At 37.5% G+C, this 13,439-nt stretch overlaps 1 long non-coding RNA gene and 1 pseudogene across 2 annotated transcripts; both read left to right on the forward strand.

Annotated features, from left to right (window-relative positions):
* Positions 1-3,535: 3,535 nt before the first annotated feature.
* On the forward strand, positions 3,536-4,718 carry LOC146479814 (collagen triple helix repeat-containing protein 1-like; annotated as a pseudogene). Its single transcript, XR_014864906.1, has 2 exons — positions 3,536-3,880; positions 4,313-4,718. The product of XR_014864906.1 is annotated as a collagen triple helix repeat-containing protein 1-like (transcript).
* Positions 4,719-10,455: 5,737 nt separating this feature from the next.
* On the forward strand, positions 10,456-12,230 carry LOC146479815 (uncharacterized). The gene is made up of 2 exons (XR_014864907.1): positions 10,456-10,804; positions 11,249-12,230. It is a non-coding gene; the product is annotated as an uncharacterized LOC146479815 (long non-coding RNA).
* Positions 12,231-13,439: the final 1,209 nt, after the last annotated feature.

The raw sequence follows: 13,439 nt of genomic DNA on the forward strand, positions 1-13,439 counted from the left end.
TATTTACTCAGTGAAAATTTTAATAGTAGGTATTGGTAACAAGAAAATTTGTAGACAGGGCATATTGATGAAGTTATTCATAAAAGCAAACAAACGCGCTATGGGCAAAACGGTAACTTGAAGAGAAAAAATAGATTTTTGAACTAAGATCAATAACAATCCATAATTTAGAGCCATTTTCAAAACAGCGGCTGACTTGTGTTTGGGACAATTGAGTCTTTTCTTGTAAAGAAAAACGCTAATATCAAATCTCTGTATTAACATTTTTCGGATCTAAAAATGAAATTGGGAGAATCATAAATACAGTGTGTTGAGAAATTTGCTTTTCACAGGTTTAAGAGTGTGTCAGGTAAGCGCAGAATTACGCATGCCTTGAAAATGCCTCAAGTGTGTATGACAGTCGTGAAGACAACCAAATGAAAACTAAGGCAGTCATTGAAATTATCGCCTCACAAACGATCTAACATAAATCTATATTCTCGTTGGCACCAAGTCTAAAAAAGTTGTGGAAGGCCAAGATGCATTCAACGACGAATAGTTTTGGTGAATAACTGATGTAAGGCCCAAATCACCTTAAAAATTTGGATTGAATTGCGGCCGAGAAAAACTAGCGTTTACTTTTGATTTTGTAACCTGCAACTTTGGTGACAGTCCGATATTTTAAAATTCCTTTTGTCTTCGAAACAGGAGGAAAGCCGTGAAGAGAACGAAATGAGGCCAGCTAAGATTTTCGGAAAGCCAACGGCAGCTTAGAAATTCGGAGGATTAGGCGATTGCTTCCCTAACATTTTTGGCGAATTTAAATTGAATACAAATAAAGAATCCTATCGAACCGATCAAACTGTGTTAGCGTACATAGATGTCCCTTTTGACGGCCCAATACAGGAAACGTTTTTTACACGCACTATTTTCTAAATATCATCGGTTCTCGCTCGGTTCTCGCCCGATTCAAACGACGATCCCGTGGCCGTTATCTTTTACGCACAACTTTGGCTTCGATCGACAGAAAACGAAATATAAAAAAAAAATAGACCTTAATTTTTATCGTACCGTGAGGGTGTTTGGGGATAGTTGGTGCTATGCGGGAAGTGGATCTTGTAGATACCAACGTTTGCATAGGGCAAATAACTTTTTTGCGAAACCCATCAAAATCGGTCGAAGAAATATGGCAAAAACTAGCTCTCTCAGATAAGTATTTTATTATCGCGATATTATTATTATTATTATTATTATTATTATTATTATTATTATTATTATTATTATTATTATTATTGTTATTATTATTATTATTCCGTAGTCATGTACACGGCATAAGCGACGTAAAAATTAATGGTTCTCAAGCAAATCCGTCGAACGAACTCTTCTTAGAACAGTTTTGCTTATGAGAATGATGATTATTCATTCTAGAGTGTGACGCAGGCATACTCGGAAAAAAGAAATCCGAGTTCTCCTATCAGGAGTCGAACCTAAGACCTTCCGATTACTAGTTTGGATGCTCTTCCACTGAGCTACAGGAGACTCGTGGGAGCTAAGGCCATTAAACTAGGTTCATGGGACAAACATCCTGCATACTGCTAGGATTTGAGTGTCGAACGTGTGGTATATGAAAGAAATGTGATGGTATATTTCCAGCCTGGTGAATGAATGAGAATGATGATTATTCTAGAAAGTGACGCAGGCATACTTGTTTTTAATAACTTCTTCAGTTCTTAATGACTTCTTCGGTTTGTGTATTTAGTCGAAAAGGGGGAGCAACGTTTAAGCACTGGAAGGACTGTGGATAAGTCAGCTGTACCCAACTCACATTTTTAAATCAGGCTGCAGAGAGTGGATAATTCAAAGGTGAAATCAATTTTGCGGAAAATTTAAAGTAAGTGTTTTTGCGTAAATTCGTTACTTCAGTTTTTAGTTCCTGGAAACAATGATAACGATAAATAACAGCGAAAGCTAGAACATACGGAAGCAGGATGAAATAAATTAATCGCTTTGAGAAATGGCATCCCCATAGTGTGTGGATATTTCTAGCAACATTATAAAAGTAAGCATGAGCCGCTGAATTGGGATTATTGCTCCCGAATTTGAACTGAAATCAGTGCTGATTAAACATTTGTTGCAAGAAAAAGCAACCAAAAAACGTTATTCTTATTGAATATTTAAAAGCTTTATCACCCAGCCAACCTTGCCCTTGACTCATAGTAAACAACGAACTCGACAAAGCACGAATAAGAGTCAACAGGAAGAATGAAAAATTCTAACACTAACGAAAGTTGCTTATCGTTGCTTCACAGTGACTTGTTCAAGAAGTAATTGGAATAGGGAGGCGCCCTTCTTCGTCGATTTCAGGTTTGTCCTTTCACATGGTTTGCTCTCCCTTAACCAGTTGTTATCGTTGGAAACTGATTATAGATTTAGCTAAAAAAAGACAAAATTCTTATAGTAGATAAGCCTTAAAGCTCGCTGATTTTCTTCAAACTCTGGTCATCTTCGACGAAAAACGACCGATAACAATTCATGTAACTTTTAAAAATAGAACAATTCGCTCAAAAGCGCGCTGTTTGAAGACATTTTTAAATATATATTTCTATTACTTCAGTCGAACTCTCTTCAGGACAATGTCGTAGGTCTCGTCAACTTTATCATGTGTAAATTCAGGCGGGATTACACGGTTCGGAATTTAAAATACCCGATGACCAAATAGCTTTCAATTGAGCACCAAAAATTTTGTGCCCGATTTTAAACTAAAAATTCGCGGCCGTTCGCATTATTTTCTTTTAACTGAAAATTGAGAAACTAGAAACTATAGTACATACAAAAGAAGGACAAAGAAATGAAAAAAACGTAAGTGAAGAATTGAAACAACGGACGTCTGTTACAATCTGCAGCGTGCAATAACGGGGTAACAAGAAATGTAAAAGGGAAATGACTCTGATGATGAAAAATAAAAAACGTTTCATCGGATGGGTTACTACAAGAATGAAATCTTCACTTCCAAAAAACAGGGAAAATTAAAGCAAAAATTGTTCAATGTAATAAACTGATTGGGGTACAAGGGCGATCCTAAAGATTTGCCGACTTGCTGTTCACAGTCTTCATTAAGGTGATCTTCGTTTGTTTGTCCGTATTAGATCAACGAGACCAACATGGCGAGTATTCCGTGTAAAGTGTCTCCAGCCTTACTTGTGATATCACTCCTGGTTTATTTTTCCGCAGCAGACAACAAAACTAATCAACCATCTAAAAACATGGTAAGCAACTAATTTGCTACTCAGTAAAAATACAGTAAAATTTCTGTGGAAAGTAAATTAAAATGACACTGACTTCTTTACACATTACATAGCTGATTCATAGCATAAACACCGTTTTTTAATGATGTAACTAAGAAACGTAACTAAAAATTTAACTGAGACGAGCACACAAAAACGGTTACAGCTATCCAAAGAAATAGAATGCCGCACTACGCACTAGATATTAGTACCAAAACTAAATTAACATATTGACATTAACATTCTTATTTCTTGTTCCAAACTAACAATCTCCTCCCTTCTGGTATTGTGGCATTCCCGGCATGCATGGCAAGCCTGGTTCTCCTGGGTTACCAGGTCGAGACGGACGAGATGGCCGTGAGGGAGCTAAAGGGGATCAAGGAAGACCAGGGGGGACTGGACCCCAGGGACCTCCTGGTGTCGAGGGCCCGGCTGGTAAAAATGGGAAGGATGGTGCTAAAGGAGAGCCTGGTGTCCAGGGTCCTCCCGGGCAAAAAGGGCAGCGCGGAGAGAGTGGAGCGAGTGGACTTCCTGGGACTCCAGGTGTGACGGCTTTTAAGAACTGGAAGGAATGCGCCTGGAGAAAGGATGATGGCAAAGATCATGGTCTGATCAAGGTGAGGGCTGGCATGAGATAATATCTCACATTAAATCAACAAGGCTATGAAATCAGCACAAGACTATCTACATGTCTCTATAACAATAAACATAAATGCAGAAGAAGAAGAAGGAGAAGAAGAAGAAGAAGAAGAAGAAGGAGAAGAAGAAGAAGAAGAAGAAGAAGAAGAAGAAGAAGAAGAAGAAGAAGAAAAAGAAGAAGAAGAAGAAGAAGAAGAAGAAGAACAAGAAGAAGAAGAAGAAGAAGAAGAAGAAGAAGAAGAAGAAGAAGAAGAAGAAGAAGAAGAAGAAGGAAGAGTCATCATTGTTCAGTTTTTCGGTTTTCTCATCCTGAACATTCCGACTTTTTTTCCAATATATACGTTATCCCTTTCTTTCTTTGTCCTTTTCCTTCATTTATTTGTCTTCATATTCATTTCTATGTAATACAGGATTGTGTGTTCACCAAGAACTTCTCGGACACATCCCTCCATGTTGCCTAGACTGGCAGTCTTAGAGTCTATGGCTGCAAGTCTTGTTGCAAACGCTGGTACTTCACGTTCAACGGTGCTGAATGTTCAGCTCCTCTTCCCATTGATAGCGTAATGCATTTGGGCAAGTTAGCACCGCAAGATCCCCACCGCGTCGGCCATATTGAAGGGCACTGTAACAACATCCACAAAGGAAAGGTGTGCGTGGGATTCTGGGTCGGTAATTGTCAAGGGACTGGAGAAGCTGACGCCTACACGGGTTATAATTCAGTGTCCCGGATCTATGTTGAAGAAGTTCCCAAAGCTCAGCCTTAGATCTTGAGCCAGAATCTCCAGTCCTGCAAAACTGCCTTAAGGGGACAGTAATGATTAACATCTAATATAGTTATAGCTAGTTGTTAGATTAAAATGATATTAGAATGTTGTTGTTTTTGTAACTAGAATCATCATACTGTTGTTAAATAAAATGCAAGATTATTCTGAAAAACAATCCATGCGTTTATGTTCGTTTGTTTGTTTTGGAGGGGGTGCTGCTGTCAAGTTGTTATTTATTATTTTTACTTTTCTCGTAAGTTTTAAAAATTTTAATTGTTAGGGAAACATCGGTTGTAATGTAACACACAAGGTTCGTTGAAAAAATCACATTTAAGAAATCAAAAGGTAAATCGTGTCCAAAATTAGAAAAATAGGAGTAGTCGTACTAGCTATAGATTGATTATGGATGAATGAAAGTGAAATTAAATTACTGAAGTATATAGACTATTGTCTTCGACAAGTTAAACGTTATTTCCTGAAGAAGTAACAAGTAATATCACCAAGCAGCAACACACTATAATGATAATTTTGAAGGATTGCGATGAATTTGACTGCAATTGCCAAAAATGGAAAGTTACATCGTATTGGGAGATTTTTAATTTGCCATAGATGTATTGAACTACCTCCACACACTAACCCCAAGTACAAATTCAAGCCTAAGACACCAAAAGGATTGATTTGAGTCGGCCTATGAAGTAATAAAATAGAGAAATATCAAGTTAAGTTGTCAGAGCAGCATCTTGTGTTGCTTACAATGCCGTATTGTCTTGTTGTTTCCTTACCTTTTGATTTGTCAAATTTTGCGTCACTTTTGACTTCAGAAAACTGGGAGTTTCCTTCAGTTTTGAGATCAAAAACAGTAATGAGCTAAATTTCCTTAAGTTTTCATGAAATGATTTTGTGACAATCGATCAGTAACCGACAAGGACTGGGATAAGATAAGATGGCCGATAAGATGGCGGTCAGACGCCTTCGGTGAAGCTCCTTAAAAATGGCGGGTTTATAATCTTTATGCGGTTGTCTGGTTATGTTTAAATGTTTTTGAAGTATTGATGGAGTCCGATAGATGTCATTTGTAACGAAAAGTATGTCAAATGGTAAAGGCAAAGATAAAAAACGGCCTCGTGACTCCAGCTCGTCGCTTGGAGAAGACGATTCGAGAATCCTCGAGAAGCTAACGAGCATACAAGACAGGATAGAAAATGGTTTTACAAAAATAAACAGCGAAATGGAAGCCCTCAGATGTCAAATGGGAGAGGACATAGAGGCCATGAGAGAGGAATTAAAGGAAGCAACAAAATCATTGAGTGCCGCGTGGGAGGAGGTTGAGTCGCTAAAAGCGAAGAACAAGCATTTAGAAGAGCAAGTGGAAGGCGCTCTTAAAGAAAATTGCCAACTAAAGAAGGAGGTCGAGATCATTAAAGATCGGGCGGTTAAACAAGAAGATTACTCGAGAAGAGAGAACTTGAGAGTTATCAACGTTCCCGAAGAAGCGGAAGAGGATAATAAAGAATGTGTAAAGAAGGTCAAGGATATACTATCTGAACTCGGTGTGCCCCCAGATATAAAATTTCACGCGATACACCGTGCAGGAAGACTAAAACCAGCTGCAAATGAATCATCTGAAGAAGGGGCTCGTTCTGCAACTCGTCCACGACCAATTCTTGTGCGATTTGTTTCTCGTATGGACACCGATTTGGTCTGGACAAAAAGAAAGGAACTCTCGAAAAGTCGAGGACGCTTTCGAACAGTTTTCATCGACAAAGATTTATCCGCAGAATCAGCTAAAGAACGCGGTAAACTACGTGCTGCCTACAAGAAAGTTAAGGAACTTAACATCGAAAGAGCTTTCATTAAAGGTAAAAATCTAATAGTTAACGGCAACAGATACGCAGCAAACACTTTGCCTGAGTACCTTTTACCAAGTAAGAAGGACGATGTTTAGGAACCATACATGCCCCGCTGACAACATTTACTGATGTAATAAGCCTATTTTGGAGTCGTTTTATCAGAGTAAGAGTTTTTCTTTTTTCTTATGCTTTCGTGTTGTTAGTTAAAAATGTTCTTTTCTACTTTTTTTTCTCGAAAAATTAGCATAAACGGATCAACAACTGCTACAAAGTTAAATATATTCGTTAACAACTTTCGAAGCTGATAAATGCCGTAACTCGCCATTGTTTTCCCAGGAATCCTTTTTTCAACAGGTGTACAAGTCCGAAGTCCCAAGGGTCGTTACTAAGATTCCAATCTTAAGATCGTTTTTAGAACTAATTAATGTCGTTGTAAGTGTGATATATATTGTGTGAAGTTGGTCGCGTTCAGGAATATTTCTAGCGACCTGTTGTTTAAAATTCAATGTGTGTTCCGTTGTTATTTTTTTTAGGTAGGTTAGCAATGTGCAATGTCATAATTTTTGAGTCTTTGTTATGTGTGCTAGTGTTAGCTTCTATATTTACATTTTACGAACTAGTCACCTCTCTTTCTATTAGGCATTTTACAGTGGGAGAAAATTTGGTTCATATCGTGATGAAAATTCGAGAACGCTAACCTAAACTTCAAAATGCTTTCCTTAAATGTTCGAGGTTTTCGAACTCTGGAGAAAAGAGCGGCTTTATTGATCTGGCTTGGAAAACAAAACGCAGATATTATATTTTTGCAAGAAACGTATAGCACAAAAGATGTGGAAAACATTTGGAAATCTCAGTGGAAAGGGCCAATGATTTTTGCACATGGTTCTAATCGAAGCTGTGGTGTTCTGGTTCTGGTTAAAAACAGCTTAGAATTTGAATTGAAATTTACAGTAGCTGATGAAAATGGACGTTACATTTTGCTAGATGTCACCGTACAAGGTTCCAATTACATTATAGAGAATGTGTACGCGCCTAATAAGATTCAAGAACAATGCTCCTTCTTTGATAAGCTACAGCAAAAATTAGACAATCTTGTAACTGGTCAAAATCAAAGAATTATAATTGGTGGAGATTTTAATGTTGTTAGGGATCTGGATCTTGACAGCTCTGGAGGTTCGCCTAAAGAAAAAGAGTCAGCTAAAATTCTAGATAACATCTGCTTAAATCATGATTTAATTGATATATGGAGAATCAGGAACCCGGATAGTAACTTTTTACCTGGAGACAAAAGAAGCCCCTTGTTCAGAGGAGACTAGATTTTTGGCTTATCAGTGATGTGTGTCAAGATGAGATGGAGAAGACAGGTATTAAGACGGCTGTTAGAACTGATCATTCGGCAATAATTATATCTTTTAATAAATTAGACGAGCAGATGCGTGGCCCTTCTTTGTGGAGAATCAATTCCAATTTAATGGAGGATGAAGACTACGTTTCCGCAATAAATGAAAAAAATCCGGAATGGCTAGCAGAATTAAATGAAGTTACTGACAAAAGGGTCCTGTGGGATCTAATTAAATATCGTGTAAGGCAGTTCACTACAAAATATAGTAAAGATAATGCCGCTCCACGTGCAGAGGATTGATAAACTTGGAAGGAATTAGAACTTCCTTAAAGCAAAAAAAAAAAAAGAAAGCAAAAGCTGGTAGATATCGAGACTTCGATTGAAGAAGCTGAGGAAGCTCTGAGAATGAAATCCTCTACATCAAAGCTTGAAAATCTAGAAAACTTAAAAATGGAATATGATTCACATTTTGATTATATGGCAAAAGGTGCAATAATTCGTTCAAGAGCAAATTGGTACGAACAAGGTGAAAAAAGCAACAAGTTTTTTTTAGGGCTTGAATCAAACAAAGGAACCAAAAGTTGTATTCGAAAGGTGTTTACCATTGATGGCATGCTTACCACAAATCCAAAGAAAATTTCGATGGAAATGGTTAAATTTTACTCGGATCTATACGCCGGAAATGACAAAGAAGTAGACGAGAGTCATCCGTTTTTGCTGAGCCCAGAAATCCCTAAACTTACCTCCGAAATGAAGAATATCTGCGAAGGGAAATTATCAGTTAAGGACGGTGCCTATTAATACCGAAGTATCTGTAGAAACTAAACGCGTAGTCATTTAGGTTATTGTGTTATTTTGTGTAGGAATGTTCTTGTCTATATCTCGTGCGTGCGGTATTTGTAGTTGCGTTATTTAGTGTTATTGCATTTTTGTTCACAAGTTTTGGCAGTTTTTATAGAATTTTGGCCGTTTTAGTGTTAGTATATCTCTTCACCGCGAGAGCAGTTTGTCAACCTACAAGTTTGTTCGTCCGCTACATGATTCAGGACAGTCGGTTTTTTCCAGTTACTTTGGTTTGCACCCAGCTCCGCAACAAATGTAAGTGTCGGTTTTTCCTTCGCGCCATCTATTTGCGCTAGTTCATTTCGTAACGTTTTGTTTGCTTGTTTTGTTCTAGTTTTAACCGCTTCGCTTCACTTCACCGCCACACTTCATCGCTACGCTGCTTAGCAGTTTCTTCGCCGCATCTTTTGGAGGCAGTATTCGTTTGTCGTTCTTTCAATAAAGCGTGTTATTATTACGGAATGCTGGAGTTTCCTTTCCCGTTGTGGTCATTACAGTATTTTTGTGCGGTTTATTACTATGCGGAAAAACAGATCTTTGCAAGGCCTATTGGAATCCAAAAAGTTAATTGGGGGTAACCACGCATTTTTCAGAGATATTTAAACATCAGTATCTCTAAAAACCGCCTAAATATAAAGCAATGTATGGGATTTTTTTCCAAAATTGAAGCCTAATTATCTCTGAGAAATGCATGGCTACTCCCAAATTTCTTTTGAGATACCAAAAGCATTTGGTAAGTTCTGCTTTTTCTGTATAGTTTTAAACCGCGCAAAAATATTCCTGTATTAGTAGGCACCACCTATACGAAACCCGAGTATCTCGCGATGCGCAGAACGTATGCGCAGTAACAATAGTAGGCACCGTTCTTAACTCTTTCACTGCTAAAGGCGACTAATGTCGCCGTTTTAGAGGCTACCACTTTCAAGATTGGCCACGTTCTCAAATCCAGAAATCTGGTTATTATGGTCTACTAATAGTGTTAATTAGTAAGTGTTTTAGGCTTTAAGAGCAAATAAACTGAGTTTATCTTCCGTTTGCCGTTCCATATCAACATTTATTTTCAAGCAAAACCAAAAATGCCCGTTTTCTGCGGCATCGACAAAGCTGAAAAACACACCTCTTTGCTTCCAATTTTTTAATTCAAAATCTCATTTTAAAACCAAAATTCCTTCATGACAGCAAACCTTAATCTCATGACTAAGCATTTATCTCCAATTTTGCCTCTCACGCGTACAGCTGTTCGAACATCAGCCATTTGATTCGAGCCACTTTTCAAATCCCGTAATTTTCCCTTTGCCGTCCGAGTTGCATTCTGGGTAATTTCGGTACAACAACAAAATGGCGGTCCCGCCATGTTAATTCAGTTTTTTTTTTTATAAGTGTCGAGCCACCCGGTCCTACTGGCAAAATATCTCACACATCGTTTTCTTTGCAAGTCAAATCTCCCCCAAATTGCCTAGGTAGGTCCGAGAAACGGCCAGAGAGACAACTTCACTCGTGAGCCACCATGACGCGATACCAACACTTTTGGCGTCCCAGTCGCTATGAAATCATCTCTCACCTCTGGATTCTTTCAGAGGATTGCCTCTACTCTCCATTCCAGCTTTATGATGCCAGCCTGGGAGCTTCTGCAGTGCAAAATGGCCCGAGAGTACACTTATAAACCGACAACTTACCGATTAGAATGTGTTTGTGCTCGCGAGCAAAACAACAACAGTTCAAATGGTTGAGAAAAGATGACATCGGCCTAAGGGAGGTGACGTCATCAGGTTATTCTTCGGAGCAGCCACGAACCGAGATCCGATTATACCGGAAATTGACCTGCATTCACTCTCTTTCAGTAGTAATGGCGGACGACGTCGGGGAAATGAAGACTTCGAACGTTTGTTAGGATTCGTTATGGTAGAATACAGAGTTCTTTCCACTTTCGTTTCTCGGCGTCTGAACACTGACCTCAAGGATTTTACGTTCGATTTGTGGAAGAAACGTGGAACTATGAAAACAGTCAAGATTTGCTCAGGTAACATCGACCTACGGGAGGTTAACATCGACCTAAAGGAGGTTAACATCGGCCTACGGGAGGTTAACATCGACCTAAGGGAGGTACGTTTTATAGCACCACGTTTGTATCGTATGTGTTATACTGGCACAATCGTACACCTGGAAAGCTTATTTGCAAGCATTACAACTTACAATCTTGCAGGAGCTTTTCTAATCATTGACCTGAGAGGTGTTATGGGTTTAAATAGAAAAAATGCAGGTGCATTAAAATAGCATAATAGCTGTTATGATGATTAAAGGCAATTGTTTTCTTGTTGTTGTTGTCGTTTTTTCTTGGTTGACCCCATCAACCTGTAATTTCCACATTAAATTTTGCTAGAAGTGACTGTTTATGACTGTTGAAATGATAGATCATTTTTAAAAATATAACCCTTAATATGTCAGAATTTATTTTAATTTAATTTGTGATCACTTACAAGAGGTTTGACTGTTTGACTGCTTACTACAGTACATTAACAATATTGGTTTTCTTTTATTTCTTTTCAGAATTCAATGCTTAAACTGTGCAGACCGCTGAAGAAACTGCTACTTCAAAGACACCTATGACTCATCAATTCCTCAAAAGACATTGTGTACAACAGATGTTGTTGAACTGTTATTGTCAAGCTTGACCTCTCGTCATGTGGCAAAATTATGTAAAATTTGATATTCAAGTTTTTTAGGGTTAATTGACGGAGGATCTCCCATATAATGATGGATTGGATGCAAATGGTCATAATTTTGTTCCTCTCTGGCAGGAAATTGTGTAGATTGGTATATATGTACCACTTAGAGTACAAAGATACAAAATGACCAACATTTTTAAGTAATGTTTAATTGGAAGAAAGATTCTTAGTCCTTTCTAGAACTTAAGGACGGTGCCTACTATTGTTACTGCGCATACGTTCTGTGCATCTGGAGATACTCGGGTTTCCTATGGGTGGTGCCTACTATTGCAGGGATATTTTTGCGCACTTTAAAACTATGCGGAGAAAGCAGAACTTAGCAAGTGATTTTGGTTTCCAAAAAGAAAATTGGGGGGAAATCTGCATTTTTCAGAGATAATAAAGCTTCAATTTGGAAAAAAGCGCCCTACATTGCTTTGTATTTTGCTGCTTTTTAGAATAATTGTTGCCTGGTTATCTCTAAAAAATGCGTGGTTACCCCCAATTTCCTTAAATTTGGCTTTCAATACCCGCTACCAAGATCTGCTTTTCCCGCATAGTGATAAACCGTGCAAAAATACTTTGCCATTAGTAGGCACCGTCCTTAAGCTGTTGTGAAAAGAAATCCCAAAAATATAACTGAGGGTCTTTCTTCTACTTAATCTTTCACCTGATATTGAAATGTATCTTTCAAATATCCATATTCAATTACAGTTATGGTTGCTAACCTTTATGGCTATTGAGTCAAAAAGATATGACATAAAGAGCTATTATTTTGTAAGTCAACAAATCAGTACCTCAAGTAAAGGTCAAAATGAAATTGAGCCATGCCATGAACCTTTGAGTGTGCTTTTCAAAAGATCCAAATGACCACCCCTAAATGTTTTCATTTTCATGTTTTAAGTTCATGACGTGTCATTTGCTATCAAGTAAGCTCTATGCTTCTAAATGCGGGTGGAACATTGTCATGAGTTGGAGAACAAGTCAAATTTGAACAAAAAATAAATGCCTTGTCCCCCCCTCCCCCCCTCCCACATGGCATTTGACCATGTACCATGCCTGGGAAGAAGGGAATTGAATTTGGCTGGGGTAGAGAAATTGAACTGAATTCACACTGTACCTTTGGCATTGGAGAATTTGGACTTTTCTCTTTTTTTTTTCTTCTGTTTGAAGACAATAATTATTGAACAACTGAGACAATATAATATATAATGCTCTTTATTTATAATGATAGTACAAGAGAGTGCATGGTAATAAGTAATACCTGTAAATCAATATTGAGATGCCGAAGCCGGGGGCTTATATGGCACAATTCATACAGGAGATTGGTCAAAATGGTGCAATAATATTACTTTACAGTTTACAAATAAATAAATAAATAAATAAATAAATAAATAGATAAATATTAATGTTAATAATAGTGGTGATAATAATAATAATAATAATAATAATAATAATAATAATAATAATAATAACTTAAATGAAAAAAAATTAAATAAATAACAAATAACATATTAAATTAAGCTAAGCCGTGTATACGAGAGTTCAAAAGGACATGAATTCACAATTTGATTGGAAGTAATCTCTAAGTTTTTGTCTACAATTCCAGATAGTAAGCGAATTACCTAAATCAAGAGAGTTGTCATTCCAAATTTGAGGGCCTTGTGCATGAAGTGCAAAAGCCCCTTAAAATTCATAAGTTTTCTTCAAGTCAATTCTTCCCTATTATAATACATACTTGCATGGTGCTATAAACATCATGACCTCCCTCAGGTAGATGTTTACATGTACCTTCTGTATACGTAGGTGGAATTGTTATCACTTGGTAAAAATAAAATGAAATTCAAGTCAATGATAAAAAAGCTCCTTATGATCCCAAGTTTCCCTGCTGAAGAGTAAGCTTCTATGCATATGAATTGAGTACACAATATCTTTTGTGGAATGAATGAGTCATAGGTGTCTTTGAAGTAGCTGTTTCTTCAGCGGTCTGTGCAGTTTCTGAAAAGAAATAAAATAAAACCAATATTGTTAAT

The sequence above is a fragment of the Pavona decussata genome, unplaced genomic scaffold (assembly GCF_977016875.1).
Source record: "Pavona decussata unplaced genomic scaffold, jaPavDecu1.1 SCAFFOLD_58, whole genome shotgun sequence".
Taxonomy (NCBI): domain Eukaryota; kingdom Metazoa; phylum Cnidaria; class Anthozoa; order Scleractinia; family Agariciidae; genus Pavona; species Pavona decussata.